The following is a 16,385-nucleotide window of genomic DNA, read 5'->3' on the forward strand; positions in this document are numbered from 1 at the left end:
TTTTTTAAGACTAACACAAAAGATGGATTCATTGTTATTCTTAATTAAAAAGCACAACAACAATAAATCAGTAAGATACAATGACAAACTAGCTTACAAAACGTTTATTAACAAAAGCGAATAAGATGAGGCATGGCACACATCACATGCTGTATTATATACCGACTAATAAATTACAGAACGTTTAGCAATCACTGAGGAATCAAATAAATAAATAAAAGAGAGCCTCCATAGCTTAAGGTAAACAGCAAAGATAAGTTTTTAAAAAATGAAAACAAAAATAAAAGTAAAACTAATGGTGACAGTGCTTGCATGATTTTTTTCCCCACAAGAATACCAGCATGTTCACCTTCTCTGGTTTAAGAAGCGGTCTTTTACTTGACTTTCGCTTGAAAACCATCCATCGTTTCCTCAATATGCACGTAGACTTGTGCCGGTATTCGGTAATGCGATATATTTTTTCATCAACTGGTCAAAATGTACAGCAGGGCATGCAAATTCGGACCGTTTTTGTCCAGACAGAAACTGCAGACAGACTGAATGTAAATATAGGTCTCTGTAAATCCACTCGCTGACAGCAGGTGGCGCTTATGGAAAGCTGAATTACAGCTGTTTCCCGTAACCTCCGTGGACAAAGCAGTATTGCGTTTAAGAACACTTTCTTTAGGTATTACATGGAGCGAAGATGAAAACAAAATGCCATCGAATCGTTTCTGAAGACAGTCAGAACCTTCAGAGGTACATTCATATAATTAATTCATTAATATATTCATTTGTATAATTCCCTTAGCACTCTTTTAAAACCTCCAGCTTTTCCGCCCTGTTTTCACTCAAAACGAAACTACTCTGCGTGCTGTGCGCACGTGAGACTGTTACTGAAAACTGTGCTTTATGCTGGGCAGTATTTTGTTATATACTGGTAATCTAATATGGCTTTTACGGTAATTAAAAGATGAAACGGTAATAATAACCGTGGGGAATTTTATCATGATTTATCGTCAAACTAGTAATCGTTACATCCCTATTTATAAACCTTATATAATTAAAGAAACAAAACAGCATCATGCATGTATAGTTTAATACAAAGGACCAAAAACCAATCACAAAGAGTACTTTCTTCATTTAAAAACTTGAGATGCAGTGGGATGGGAAAAACTGCCATAAAGTCTTGAGACATGTTTTTAAAAGTTGAACTTACATAATTTTACATGGCTTTCTAAACATGCGTCTCTGTTGTGCGAGACGCGAGTGCAACGGTGATAGATGTCCCTCTAGAAAATGTGATAAATATGCATTCTGTGTGAACGGCTTGGTTTCGGTTTTTACGTAAACAACATCATCTCCGCATTGATGTTCTTTTTTCCCCGCAATATTTTGAATGAACAACGTAGCAGCGCCGCATCTAGTGGCTTCAACTGGATAGACTAACAAAAACATTCAAATGCAATGACACTTACATCGTCGTCACATTTCGTGCGCCACTGATATGGCTGCCTGACGCACACCTAAAATTTTAATGCAACGTTTTTGCATTCGAATGTGGATTTTTATTTTAAATTCGCAGAATATTCAAAATTCGAATTTTTTTTGGACAGCCCTAGTGTGTGTCGCCTTCGTTAACGTTCCGCCTGGAAACAAAGATGCCGTGACTCCAAACCCTCTCATGTTAGAATAAAGCCATCGTGTTTACAACTGTGACAATGAGCGCTAATCAGGATCAACTAAACGCTGGATTCTCAAAAGTATGTGAAATATTTAAAGGTCGCGGCATAGACTCTTTAAAATGCGTCCAAGAGTTTTACACACGGTCTGTTGTTGTGGGGACATTTCTACGCCCCTAAACATGACGCAGCACAAAACGAAACGTGATTGGTTGCTTTACCTGTCAGTCAGATGGCCTCTTGGGCGGTCCTTAGCCATTCAAAGCGGCTAAAGTTCCCCAAAGAACGTATACTGACAAGAAGTGAAAGCCAACAGAGCGTTCCATTGCAGCTGCAGCAGCCCTACGCTTCCGCCATTATTCTGGAGTGAAAGCGACTCGGCAGTGCACTAGCTTCTAGCTGTCGCTATGGCAAATATCAGCTGCTTTGTTTAAAAAAAACGTACATTAAAGCTGAAATACAGACTGAACAATGGCAAAAATAATGTACAATCACTAGACTAGTGATCATCAAATCTTTTTAACAGTTTATTTTACAGACTTTATTGTAAAGTCTTCCCTTTTTTCACAAAACCTTTTGCTCTCTAGAAACCATGTCATGTTTCGGTTGAAAATATTTTAAGTTCAAGTGTTAGCATTATAAACACTATTAATACCAACATATGAAGTTAAATTAATGACAGAAAAATTAGGAATGTTGGACAATAAATATATAACAGGAATATAACAGCTTGACAGTAAACTGTTTTTGCAGCATTGTCTTATATTAATGGCCGTTAAAGGAAGACTGTAAAAAAAAAACCCACACGCATCCTCTGTGTAAGAACATGAACTCAGACACGTCTAGCTGTGGAAGCTCTGTTTGCCTGTAGCTGCTCTCTGTTATAGTGGGCATCAGCGCAGATGTTTTTCAGCTCAGCTGCTGTCAGGATGGTGCAACCGTTTGAAGACAATCTCACTGAAGTGAATCCTAATGGCAGAGGCACTGTATGGGATCAAATTCCCGCCAAATGTATTGCAGTCAGGAATAAAAAAAATAACAAGTGTGCAACCAAAATGTAAAAATGCAAGTAAAATTATATTGCACAAAATTTAAAAATGAAAGCAACGTTTTCAGAATAGCAAACAATGGTCACCGATCAAAAAATAATGTGTAAATCCAAAATTGAATAACGCATTTAAAAAAATAAGCATAAATCAAAACTTTAAAGACATTTAAAATCATAATGCAAAATTATCCAAATTGCACACAAAATCATGTTTTTCTTGGTTATATTTCTGTTTTTTGTGCTCTCACACATTTTCTGCACATATTTTTATTTTTTGTATGCTTATGCTGTTTTTCCCTTCGCTCTTTATTCCATGTTCTTCGCTTCTTCTTCCAAATGTTGCGGTTAGAGTTTCATGTAAATCAGGGCGGGTTTAAGCGCCATCATTGGTCCACTAGATCTAGATTGGCAGATGCTCCTCTAGCCAATCAGATGAAGAGGGGCGGTGACGTCACTCCAACACGCCTCATTACTGCCGATGCTCAGTGTTCTGTTCACTTGTACAGGTGAAAATGACAACTGTCGGCTAGGAAACATCTTTCCATACAGGACACCGTTATATGTGTCTGTCTGTCACTGCTGTACGCCTACCTGGCAATCCGTTAACATTAAATGAGTAAATCGGTAAATTAATTTTGAATTAATGTAATGTTTTTGCATTGAAAACGATGCAACAGTTAAAGAGGCCAGGTGAATTTGATATACACAATGATTCATTTGCATATTGTGTTTATTTACATAGCTACATATATAATTGCCTAACACTATCATATTAATGTTTCAAATATATAAAGTTATACATAACAACAATAGGAAAGTAAAACAGCCAGTAGGTGGCAGTAAGTTACTGTCTTTAGAATAAGACATTAAATCATTCATTCAAATGGCTGATTCATTCAGTGAGGAATAAAGCAAATCATTCAATACGAAAGGCTGCTGTGTTGCTTGTAGAGGACACTGTTCTGCTGTGGCTTTGTTTGAACTCTTCGTTGAAATAGAGCAAAATGAGAAAATAGTTACAATTATTAGTAAACTCACTTAAAATATACTTCTTGTTATATTGATTCAGTTCAATAAACATTTGCAATGGTCCTGATATTAGGAAAAACACTTCCTCGTGTTTTGCTTAACTGTATGTCATAAAATAAATTATAGTGCCATTCTTTACAAACAACATTTATTTTAAATGCTAAGCCTAACTCATTTCAAACGAAACTAAAAACTGAACCTCCTGCTGGGCTCTCATACCTCTCATTTCCATGAGTGAATCGTTAGACGCGGTGTAACATTTGGTTGATAAACTATTAGCCTATTTATTTAGTAAAGATGGCTTTGTACTTCTCTCGTATCTGAATATCTACTTAAACAACATCCTTCACATATGCAATAAATGTGTTTGGAAAACACCACGGCATGGCGATGCTCGCGCTGACCAACCTACATACTGTTTAAGAGGCTGCGATGTAAAGTTTGCAATGCTAGAACTGATTATGTTGTGTGCGCGCGGGAGGCGCTGGTGCGAACAATTGGGTTCCTCATGTCAGCGGAAAGATGTGATAGATAAGAGCAAGACATCATTCAAAACGATCTATTTTTTTATTTGTGTTCCTTCAAAATAACAGTGAAACGTTGTACTTTTGTAAAATAAAGAAAACATACAAAATGCACTTGCCGTCTCTGTGAACCTCTTCCTGAAATGAAGAAAAACTCAGCGATACTGTCTAACACTATACTTGTCACACAGAATGAGAAATGTATTTATAGAAACCTTGAAGAGCCCGCTTTTACTTGTTTGCGTTTTGCTTATTTGACATTAAATGCATTATATAAGTCACTTTGGAATATAAATCATAGCACGTTCAGAAGATGAAAAACGCGACGGGTAGTCCGAAAAATACGGTATAGCAAATTATTTTGTGGACCCCCTAGCTTTGGGTTATTCATGCTTATTATTTTTTTAAATGCGTTATTCAATTTTGGATTTATACTTATTATTTTTTGATCCGTGACCATTGTTTGCTATTCTGAAAACTTTGCTTTCATTTTTTAATTTTGTGCAATATAATTTTACTTGCGTTTTAAAATTTTGGTTTCACGCTTGTTGTTTTTTATCCGTGACTGCAATACATTTGGTAGGAATATGATCCCATAGCTTCACACTGGATCTCACAGCGCTGCTTAGAGATCGCGTGAGAAAGTACATTTGGCGGGAATCTGATCCCATAGCACTGTAATATAACTCTGTCTCTCCCCACTGGACACTAGGGTCTGTTAGCATCAGACTAACACAAGTGTGACAGTACATGTCTGGACTTAGACAGAGCCCGTGATCGTCTTTAGCTTGTCTGTCACCGTAAAGCTGACTCCTGACATCTGCAATTGGTTCATGTGTCACATGTATCACCAACAGAATAGATTTACTGGTTGATGGTTAATTGCGTGTTGTGCTTGACATGTTTTGTAGTGTAAATTCAGAGTGATGTTTACCTGATTGCATGCTGGAGGTCAGGCTCGGTCCAGAACATCTGTAAGATGTCCGTCCGTTTGGTGAGTTTGTGCTGTTACACTCAGCATCAGGATGACAGTCTGTCAGTCCAGATCCTGAACAGCGGGGCCACAGAGGCCTTCTCAAGTCCTCCACAGACAGGAGAAATCAAATCCGTTTCCCAGCGTTTGTGGCATCTCTGAAATGCTGTTCCCTGACAGCAGTGAAAGCTCTCTTGAGTTTGGAGATCTGACCTGTGTTTCTTGTGCAGGTACGACCCGAGCTCCTCGTGACGGCGAGCTTCATGGTGTGGACTACAACTTCCTGTCCCTGGAGGACTTCCTGGAGCTGGAGCGGAGCGGAGCACTGCTAGAGATAGGAACGTATGACGGTACGTCAGACACTGCAAACAGCTCACATAAAGACTGCCATGTTCATGTGCCGTGATTATAACGTAGCACCCGCCCAAAGAGAGCATTAGCATGCTAGCATAGCCAAAAACAAAGCAAAAGAAATACACAAAGCCTTTCTGAAGAGCTGTGTCAGGCTGCAGATGTTCGTACAGTCAGAGCATCTCAAATACTTTTATAGAAGCACAATATTTACTGAAACATTTGACAAACCTCTAACAAACATATGCCTCTGCTGTGTTTTTCTGGATTGAGCGGAGTGTGTGTGTTTTACAAATCTCTCTCTTTCTCTGCGATGCTTTCTGTCCCTCTTTCTTTTCAAGCATGTTAATGGTCCATGTCCTGGTTGCCTAGGTAACTATTATGGGACCCCCAAGCCACCCATCCAGCCTCTCAGTAGGACAGTGATTTCCCATGATGCTTTGCGAGACAATTGCACTGGTTCCCAGAAGTCCTGCGATCGTATGCAGCATGCAGGAGTAGAGCATACAGCACTGCAGGAGGATGCAGACATGAACAACACGTTTACAGGTGTGTGTGTGTATGAGAAATTGCACATTAATTTTTAGCTTTGTGTATGTAAAAACAAAACAAAAAATACAAATAAACAAATGAAGCTGTAAGGTATGTAGTAGCTGTTTAATAAAAACAATAAGCAGATGAGAGGATGTGTTCTATTGTGACAGATGTATATATGGTTAAATGGCATTGACTGAGACATACACTGCCGTTCAAAAGTTTGGGATCAGTACGATTTTTAATGTCTTTTATGCTCATCACCTTGATGATGATATGAAACTTCACAATCATACCGATCCCAAACTTTTGAACGGCAGTGTATTTTCAGTGTATTCACAGTATCACACAATTTTGATTGACTTGCTGGTTTTTTAAGAAGGTAGAACATAAATGATCATGAAATATTGTTTTATGGAACAAACTGATGAGCTGTGAAGCGTCTGGTTGCTGGCTTTATGTGTCTGTACCTGTCCAGAGCACCAGCATAGCTACAGAATATGCCAAAGAAACCAACTGGAAATTTGAAGTCGGAAGTCCTAAAGAGTGAATTATGGCATTTGAACACATTTCTATGTGCCATTTGCCTCACAGATGAAAAACTGTGCATGGATTCAGAGCTTACAGTCTCACAGTCAGATCACTGATCTACAGCAGTGCTGACACTATAAACTACTGCAGCTCTTACTGCCTGTGAAGATAAACCTGAATTAACAACACTGATGAGGTTATTAGCCTTCATTTGCCTCAGAGCAAATGCAGATATGTTTTGAAGTGCCCTGACACCAACATTTGACCAGTATTTGAGGATTTCTGTAAAACTGTGATGACGACTGTCCAAACACACTCAGATCCTCTATAGACCTGTGAAAATAAATAATGCTGACAGTGTGACAGCAGTTTCTAAATACAGTTGATCAGTAAGGCTGGTTTAGTGAAACTCTACAGACTGAAAGGCTTTATTTTGTGAGGGGTCTCCGCTGGTTTGAGGGGGTGTGTTGTCCATAAAGACTCTGAATGTGTCCCGCTAGCTGTATATTAGCATTCTGCTGAGCTCTCGGCCCACTGAAGCCTGTCTCAGCTGCAGTCCTGGTATGATCCTGCCTTCTGAAAGCATTGATGAACGTGAGACAGAGACAGAGGCCAGTGTCACTGAATGCACTGCGACCAGCAACACAGATGAAGATCAGCTGATTATGAATGTCAGGGCTCGCAAAATTTCCAAATCCATGGTAGATCTTCGGACTTCAGATTTTGAAAGCGTGAAGTGAATTTAACTAACCTAAATAAATAACTAAATAATAATACCCCCCCCCCCCAAAAAGGCAAAAAAAAAAAAAATTGGATAGGAGTCAAAATATCAAAACACAAATATCAAGGAAGGAATTTTATTTCACTATATACAGGGTATCTGCAGGATTTTTAACAATCAATCTAAGGCTTTTTATGACCCTTTGTCAGACCTGCTATATCAGAAGTTTAAACTCATATGGTTTAAAACGCATGATTTCAGCGCGATAAACATGATAATCAGAGGGGTATTTTGAGCTGAAACTTCACAGATACATTCTGGGGACACCAGAGACTTATATTACATATTGTAAAAAGGGACATAATATGTCTCCTTTAATTCAAAATATATCAATATATATCTTAATTGTCTAGATTTTTAGAAGGTACATTAGCTTCTTTCACATTTTCAACTCTGCGTGTTTGCTGCGTAAAAACTTGGGTCCATATTCGCATTGATCTGAACAAACAGCAGACTTTTGGATTATTGAAGATGCACATTCATTCTCTGCCAGCAGGAGGCGCATTTGTAAATACAGCGGTTTCCCCGGTAACGGCAGTACATGAAGCAGCGCTGCGGAAAGATGAAAAGAAAATGCAATCAAAAATTTTCTGAAGGCAGTCGGTTCCCTTCAGAGATTCATTCACATAAAAACTGCCACGCCGTATTTTGACTTTGAAACATGCAGCGCTCATATTTACTTGATGAAATTATTGAATCATCACATTAATCCATAACGCGATTCATTCCGCATTTTTTTTTCTTGTCTTTCTTGTCTTAGCGATTTTGCGAGCCCTGAATGTACTATACTTTCATTCAGTATTGAACAGTCAAATAGTTCAGTCTAATTCGACATGGACTGTTTTACCCAATGTTCATGTGTGCTGTGAATTTTTATATTGTACTAAATCAGTTTGAATTTAATTCAGTAGCAAAAAGGATCAATAGAAATGTGTTTAAAGTATCGCACTGCTAGCTTAGCAACATGCTCACATTACACAAAAAAAAAAGTTCTGGAATTAATTCATATTTCAGTGAATACAGAAAAGTTGAATTAAAAACATTGAATCTAATACAGTTTTCCCCAAAATGTGTTCTTTAGATTAGAGTAGCTCATGTTGTCAGCATTGGCTCAGAGCTGAGTCTTGTGTTTGGAGTAGCTCTCAGGGTGTGTGTGCATGTGTTTGAGACTCTTCTCTTGTGTCTCCTCGCACTTCCTGTATTTGTACCTAGAGTTCTTAGCTGGTAGTCTCTTCACCTCTCCCCTACTGTGCACAGGAGACTCCAGCCGGCCGGAGGTGCGAGACAATGCACCCAGCTACGTGCTGAACAACATGGCCACGCTGCCGCCGTCCAAACACCCGGGCCTTCCTCCGGACCAGGACCCGCTCGGACCGCTACCGGACAACTGGGAGATGGCCTACACTGAGAGCGGAGAGATTTACTTCATAGAGTACGAGCCGCCACAACACACCCCTTAAACACTGACTGAGAGACACTTCACCCAATGGTACAAGATCATTCACACACACATTTCAGAAAGAGAAACACGTTAAACGTGTGTTAGGCCTGCGGTGATGACTGCTTTGACACAATCAGAACATAAACTTCAAAAATGTGTTGCTTACAGTTTCATTTCTTTAATATTAACACCAGCGATGCTGTTGTTTATAGCCACAACACAAAGACGACCTCATGGATGGACCCTCGGTGTCAGGACAAACAGCTCAAACCTCTGGAGGACTGTGACGATGATGGTAAGAGCCACACAAACGGAGCCTACTCTCATACCATAGCACATCTCATGTCTGGGTGTTGCCAAATACCCGTATTGAAGATGATCGTGATATTTTAAAACGTAAAATCATTATTGTCTCTCAATATACCATAAATTACAAACTCTCACATGTAACGTACATTTCATTCATACTTGACGCCGTCGTGCAGAAAGCCCACAAGCAAAACTCATAGGAGTAATAAGACAATAATGACTTTCCAGGAAATCCCTATTATGGACAAAGGCATCCAGCTATCGCTCTAGCTGAATAAAATAGCTGAAATGTTTGACTGATGAAACCAGGATTCCTCAAAGTCATGGAAAAGCTGGATATATGCGTTAATTTTGACAGTGTGATTTCTAGAATGGAAATAAAGAAACTCGTAAAATTCCATAAAATAATTACTTTACTGGGTAGAAATGAAACATGGCGGAAGTCCTTACCCTTAATCTTTGTCCAGTAAATCACAAACAGCTGGAAACACAATGGGGCCTTCAGATATTGTAGTGGACAGCAGGGGCCTTGGAGTCAAAGCAGTTTGAGCTCTGCTGTCACAGAGTAACATCAGCATCAGATGTGTTCAGCAGAAGCTGGGCCAGTGGCTGAAGATGTGCCTGACCTGAAGAATGCTGTTTTGGCTCAGGACAGGCGAGTCGCTGAAGGCATGTCTCTGACCAGCAGAGGGCGCCCTTCATCAGCAGTATTCTTTACTGCCATCAAAATCTGAATCTCATGAGGAAAGAAGATTTCTAAACAAGCCTTAAACAGAGACACATCTCTGTGTTCAAAGTCAATGTTCAATGTACAAACACATCGATACTCAAGCTAAAGCTAACGGGAAGGTTACTGCTTTGAGTAAAGCATTGATTTCAGTAAAGTCACCATGAAGCAGTTTGTATTAAGGAAAGTATTATACTGTAGACTTGACTCAAAAATATGCAGTTCTTATGTACTGTATAAACATACATGTTAATGTATTTCAGGAGATGTTTAATGTGTTTATTGAGGAGTGAGAGGTCTGTACTGGGAAGCGTGTCTGTGTCCAATCTGAATCCTGTTCGGATATTTGGATACTGTTCAAGATTAGAGTGATTGTGTCATAATTCACAGTACATTATAAAAGAACAGCAAAAGTGCCATACAAGTGTGCATCTGTGCATGCTCTCTGCACTCATATATTACCCACAACCCCCCACTCCACTTGCTCAGTCGTAGAAAAATAGCAACGCTGATGCTAGTTTTTAAAAGTACGGGCATAAATTGAAAGCCATAATGATTTGAAGGTAAGGAATTGATCAGAAAGCCCTTCCGTTCAGATGTCTTCATTTAATGATGTAAAGGTTGTATGTTCATTATCTCTCTGATGAACTTTTACTGCGTGCTGTAGGTGTGTGAAGCAGCGTGATAATTCTGTGATGTGCTGTTATTCTGTCATTGTTCATCAAATATTCACACTTGTGTGTTTCCTCTCGTCTGTGTAATTCTCCTGGAGAAGAGGGTGTACATACAGAAGAGCTGGACAATGATCTCGGTACGTCTCTTTTCTCGCCTGTGCCAGGTGTGATTATTAAATCTTTGTTAGCATGACTCTCTCTACATGCAGCATGTGTGTGTGTGAATGTGTGTGTGCGCACGTTTTTGTGACAAATGAGGACATAAATTTGTATAATGACAAAGGTATGACATAGGTATTACAAGGAGAAGGTGACTTTTCAGGACATTACCCCATGTCCCCACTTTTCAAAACGCTTATAAATCACACAGAATGGAGTGTATTGAAAATCTGAAATAGCACAAAGTTTCTTGTAAGGGGTAGGTTTAGGGGTAGGGTTGGTGTAGGGCAATAGAATATACGGTCTGTACAGTAGAAACACCATTACGCCTATGGGATGTCCCCACTTTTCACAAAAACAAACCAGTGTGAGTGAGTGTGTGTGTGTGTGTGTGTGTGTGTGTGTGAGAGTGAGTGTGTGAGAGTGAGTGTGTGTGAGTGTGTGTGTGTGTGTGAGTGAGTGTGTGAGTGTGTGTGTGTGTGCGCGCGTGCGTGCATGCGTGCGTGCGTGCGTGTGTGTGAGTGTGTGTGTCATTCATCAGGTCTTTAGTACTGAGATATTTTGTGTGTGAGAGAGTGAATGCAAAGCTCCTTAAAGCTGCTTCTCCAACTACCAAAAAGAAAAGTGTGATAGTCCCGTATGGTTTTGTTTAACTTTGAGTTTCATGCATAAAACAGGATGTGGAATATATAGCTCCCTCCACTAATGTAATATAATGCTTGGTAAATTAATTTGGTGATTATCTTTTTGGACTTTCATTGAAAATACTCTGAAAAATATGCCCTTTAATTAAAGTGAAATAAAGAAAAGATTGGTAAAAAAAGAAAAATAGTTTTCTTAAATGTCAGCTACAATTAAATCTTGATAATCAAGACCCTTGACCTCTTTATTCTGACCAGCCGTTACAGATCGGTTGCAGCTTAACCACATCAGGCACCTTGTGATGGGAAACTGGGCAGATCCTGTTCATGGACTCTTAGTTCCCATCTAGCATAAATCTTATTAGTAGAACAGCAGTGGATTTGTACAAATCCTCGTCCAGTAATCATACTCGATGGAAATTTTGGTGAGAAAGTGTGGGAAGCAGTCTTTTCACAGCACATGCTAAACTCTGAAAGCACACACCATGCAGCGTCTATCATCTGTTTGCTCAGTGGCTCTTGATTTGTCTGCATCAGAACTGCCTCCTGGCTGGGAGAAGATTGACGACCCGTTGTATGGAGTCTATTATGTTGAGTAAGTGTAAGATCCCTCCATCTCACAATCAGTTCAGTTCAGCTCAGTGACTGAATTAAAGAAACTCCCAGTGTTTTGTGTGTGTGAATGGTGAGCATGATTTCACCAAGTACAACATGTTCCTGGATCAACATCCTTGTTGATCCAGGAACATCATTCCAATCAACCAATCAGAATTGAGAGAGAACTTTTCAGGAAATGTCAGTTTTAGGCTTATAATCAGGGTTAGGTGCTTCTACACCCTTGTTAATCAGCTATCATTTCACACTGTTTTTAGGAATAAATTATGGGTAGGGTTAGGTTTAGGGGTAGGGATTGTGTTAAGTCTGTATTTTTGGATAGTAATGTTGATCCAGGATCATGTCTTACTTGGCAAAATCACGGCAACCGTGTGTGAATGTAGGGCCTGGACTTTATTCTGTTAATTGTTCATCAACTTGATCAATTTGGGCCTTATTATTGAAAACGATTACTGTAGGACTCATTGAGTAACAAAAGCACTGGGTCATGGCCACAATTCAGATTGCATCATGCACCGTTTCATTAAGTACAGAGAATCAAGTCAGATTCACTGTCTGAGAATCAGCAGAGCTTGGATGCGTCTGAGGATGCTGATGCTGATGGCTGTGTCTCTGTGTCTCAGTCACATTAACCGTAAGACGCAGTACGAGAACCCGGTTCTGGAGGCCCGGCGGCAGAAGCAGCTGGATGTGCAGCAGTCGCCGGAGGAGGGACGCTACATCAGAGGTGCAGATCACTTCAGACGAATCACTTCAGGAACACACTGCAACACTTACTGGAGTCCAATACCAACAACTGCTTACAAACTGACTCACACTGCTGTGCAACAGTCTTCGGCCATTAGTATTTTCACCAACAACAAAAAAGTTTTAAGTCAGTTATTTCTATCTTTTGCTATAGTGTGTCCGCAGGAAATATCAGTTTATATTTCCAAACATTCATTTTGCCATTAATTGTAATACTGCAGTGAGATTTTTGTCTGACAGCAGCCAGTGTTCCACACAGAGATCTGATCTCAGCATCATCATCCAGTCCTTCTGTGATTACATGAAGAAACAGAACAAACTGAGACAGACTCAATCCAGAAGAACTGTGGCCATGCTTCAGCCACTGCATTATTACAATTAATGGCAAAAGGAATGTTTGGAAATGTAAACTGATATTTCCTACTCACACACTACAGTACAGCAAAAGATAATAACTGCTGAAATGTTTTGAAATAACTGGCTTAAAACCATTTTTGTGGTGAAAATACTAACGTGCCTAAGACTTCTGCACAGTAGTGTGTTATTACTTCTGTAATGTTGTAGTATTTATTTGCATAGCACTGTCCTTTGCTTGGGTTTACACATGCTTACATTGATTAAATGGCTTACACTATTTTGAGAACCCACTTCTGACATTCTGCTTAATATAAGTAACTTTGCAACTGCATGTAAACTAACTCTCATTAGAGTACTAGTAGACTGTTAGGTTAGGGTTAGTAAAATAATTTGACATGTACTTGCAAAGTGACTTATAGTCAGTTGAATGTCGAAGCAGACAGTCTATTAATATTCTGATGACTGCTAGTTGACGAGGAGTTGGCAAGTTTCTTATAGTTAGTAGAATGACTAAAGTCGATTATCAAGATAAAGTGTTAAATTTACATTTTTCACTCTTTTTGCCTGTAGCTCAAAATTAGCCCGTGCGCATTCAGACTCATTTTGCCAGCACTGGTCACATTTATTCAAGTTTAAAGCTGATTGCTCCAGCCTTCAGTGTCACATGATCCTTCAGAAATCATTGTCATATGCTGATTATTGATGTATTTACTGTAATTTTTGGTCAATTTAATGTGTCCTTGCTGAATGAAAATATCAGTTTAATTTAAAAAAATGTTGGTAACACTTTCTATGAAGCCCGTATTTATAATACATTATAAGGGTATACTTGATGTATTATAACTGTTGTTATGATTAATCATGAGTTGATATAACATATTATACGTTTTTTTATAATGCATTATGCATTCATTATAATGCCTTAAGAATACCCTTATAATGTATTATAAATACGGGCTTCATAGAAAGTGTTACCAAAATGTCTGTCACTTTATTTGAGACATGCCAATATGCGATTTGATTATCAAATGGTTCTTATCTTGTACTTGTGGCAGTTTAATGTTTCTTTGGTGTTGTTGGTTTGGGTCAGAATGGATAGAGGGGCACTCGTCTGCCGGCGCTGCCGTCGGCTCTTACGTGCCCAGTCATCTGGAGACATACAGAGACCCTCAGAGCAGTCCATTGGCCCCTCAGGCCCCGGGCCCCAAGCGTGAGACTTCACTTTCATTCCCATTTATATGCAACCACCAAGAATATTGACTAAATAAGCATTTACAATGACAGAACTGAATAATTCATGTGTGTGTGTGTGTGTGTGTGTGAGAGCAGGAGGAAAGCCGTTCTTTACCCGTAATCCAGCCGAACTCAAGGGCTCCTTCATAAGCACTAAGCTGCTGAAGAGCCGGCGAGGCTTCGGCTTCACTGTGGTCGGCGGCGATGAACCGGACGAGTTCCTGCAGATCAAGAGTCTGGTTCTGGACGGACCGGCCGCTGTGGACGGAAAGATGGAAACAGGTCCTAACCAGACATGACACAAGAACAGCTCTCTCTTTCATAATCATCTGAGTGTGTTCTAATCAGGCACCACACACAGTTCTTTAGCCCCTCCCACACTGAAATAGAAGCCCCACCCCTCTTACATATTAATCATCAAACACGAGAGAGCGATTCACAAACACTGCATATCAAATTACTAAATCCACAAGTATTTTTGTTGTGTCGCATCATTTTTGCATTAATTGTGGGCAGAATCTGTGGGTTAAGAAATGCTTTTCGACATGCAGTGTGTGTGTATTTGCCTTGAAGCGAATCATTTTAGCTGATCGTCCCTGTGCAGCATTTTACACCTCTCTCTTCTGTAACACATCCTGAATGATACCTGAAGAGTAAAGGATTTGCGTTGAACTGAACTGAACTGAATTGCGTTGAACTGAACTGTCAGAAGTTGAAGTCACCGTTTAGAATATTACTTGAGTAACAGTCTTAAAGTATGTGATATTTATTGTACTTAAGTAGAAAAGTATTTTGTTTTTATCTTAAACGAGTATTGAAAGTAAAAGTTCAAGTAAATGCAAAATGGAAAAGAAGCAAATAAATATATATAAAAAAAATGTCATACACGGCTTGAGTAGCAAGATTGTGTTCAGTTTTAACTCTTTCTTCCATTTTGTATTTAATGGAATAAGAAGCACTTCTTCCGGTACTTAGTTTATTTCATTCCAACATAAGAAAACATTTCTGGAATCTGCATCTGAAGTGATGTTTAGATGTATTTACAGTTTAATGTAGAGGGGATATGGATGCATTTAACCTGCAGTTGATAAATGAATGAATAAATAATGTTTTGTTTTTAACATAAAACGTTGAACACTGTTATTTTAAATTATTTTAAAACATGAAAAAATAGTCGAAATGTAAAATGAAAACCGCCAGTAGGTGACAGCAAGTGACTGACAAATGAGTGAGTCATTTATTCAACCGATTCTTTCAAAAAGCTGATTCATTTAATAAGTAAACACCATCGCTCGGAGATGCAAAACAGTGCTGTGTGATCTTTGTTGGGAACTATTTTCGTTGGCAAAATTGAGCAAAAACAAGCAATATTATGCATTTGACTAGTGAATCACTGAATCATTTATTCAACCGATTCTTTCAAAAAGCTGATTCATTTAATAAGTTTAATAAGTCGCTCGGAGATGCAAAACAGTGCTGTGTGATCTTTGTTGGGAACTATTTTCGTTGGCAAAATTGAGCAAAAACAAGCAATATTATGTCTAAAATATAGGCTAAGTCACTTATTGCTAACTTTACTGAACTTGTATAAAATGATTATTAAATTTGTTATGCTGATACTGTATCTGCAGAAAAACGGTACTCTTTGTGTGACATAGATTAAGGTAACTATATTAAATTATATAAATATAAAAATCATACAGAAGCATTTTTGCTATCTACAATTTAGAATACCTTGAATTTTGAGTTTTAATAGACTAATAAATCACGTGCGTGCACTCTGTTGCAAACGCCAGACCCCTGATTCATCAAACCTGCTTTCCTGCAGTCCGTGTTCTTCTGACTTCTATTTTGTAGTAGTACCAAGTACTCTTACATTTTTGGTTTCATTGGTTTCAGTTCATTTAGGTTTCATTTGTGATGCACATCTCTTTGATGATGAATTGCAGGTCACATGAGTCACATGAGTCGGCTGTTTCTCTAACACGTGTGTGTGTGTGTGTGTGTGTGTGTGTGTGTGTGTGTGTGTGTGTGTGTGTGCCTCAGGGGA

General features: G+C 39.0%; 1 pseudogene; it reads left to right on the forward strand.

Annotated features, from left to right (window-relative positions):
- LOC107675641 (membrane-associated guanylate kinase, WW and PDZ domain-containing protein 1-like) overlaps positions 1-16,385 on the forward strand; it is a 117,404-nt pseudogene that overhangs the window by 69,298 nt on the left and 31,721 nt on the right.

Source organism: Sinocyclocheilus anshuiensis, unplaced genomic scaffold, assembly GCF_001515605.1.
Source record: "Sinocyclocheilus anshuiensis isolate Anshui unplaced genomic scaffold, SAMN03320099.WGS_v1.1 scaffold2110, whole genome shotgun sequence".
Lineage (NCBI taxonomy): Eukaryota > Metazoa > Chordata > Actinopteri > Cypriniformes > Cyprinidae > Sinocyclocheilus > Sinocyclocheilus anshuiensis.